Here is an 869-nt window from a genome sequence, read left to right on the forward strand (position 1 = left end):
TCCACATAAAAATAAGTAAATATATTGACTTTTTATGAACTTATATAAAGATTCTTATTACTTCTCATCCCCTGACTGTTTCCATCTTGGCATATGCCTTTGTCCTCTTCTGAAAGTGTCATACTTAAAACCCCACAGGTTTTCCATTTTCAATTCTTAACATTCTGCAATCTATTATTTGCACAACACTCACAGCTGTCCATTAACCAAAGATCACATCACTCTTTAGCTAAAAATCCTACAATGCTTCCTCAGTCAATCAAAACAAAAGGCAAGTTTGGCAATGGCCTATATAGTCCTACTTGGTCAAGTTTTACATTACAAATCAATCATTGTGTAGTCTATTTCTTAATCGTATTTTATGCTCCAACCACCTTAGACTCTGTTGCTCCTCATCACTACAGTCTTATTGTTATTTATGAACTTTTGCACTAATAGATTTCTCACCTGGGAAGAGTCTTCCCCTAGATATCCACACAGGCTCCTCACTGAACTCTGCAAGTGTTTGTTTCAATGTCATTTTCTCAGAAGGCTCCCCTGACAAACTAATTTAAAAATTTAACTGCCATCTTTGCTACTTGTTCAATTTTTTTTGGTTTGGCTCAATATCATCTGTCATGCTATATAACTTCTCATTCTGCCTATTTTCTGTATTCTCCGTCAGCTTCACAAATGGAGAAATTTGGTGGTTTAATTTAATAATTTATGTTTATTAAACTTAACAGTATATGGTTTTTGAATTTATTGGGGATCTGTTATGTGCCTTTTACTGTCCGAGGCACAAAAGATAAAGTAGTGAATGGAATATACAGAGTCTCTGATTAAAATAATAATAATAATAATAATAATAATAATAATAATAATAATAA

General features: G+C 32.6%; 1 protein-coding gene across 1 annotated transcript in view; it reads right to left on the reverse strand.

Annotated features, from left to right (window-relative positions):
- LOC103608639 (olfactory receptor 8K3-like) overlaps positions 1 to 869 on the reverse strand; it is a 4,047-nt gene that overhangs the window by 1,930 nt on the left and 1,248 nt on the right. The gene's annotated exons all lie outside the window — the stretch shown is intronic.

Source organism: Galeopterus variegatus, unplaced genomic scaffold, assembly GCF_000696425.1.
Source record: "Galeopterus variegatus unplaced genomic scaffold, G_variegatus-3.0.2 Scaffold8657, whole genome shotgun sequence".
Classification (NCBI taxonomy): domain Eukaryota; kingdom Metazoa; phylum Chordata; class Mammalia; order Dermoptera; family Cynocephalidae; genus Galeopterus; species Galeopterus variegatus.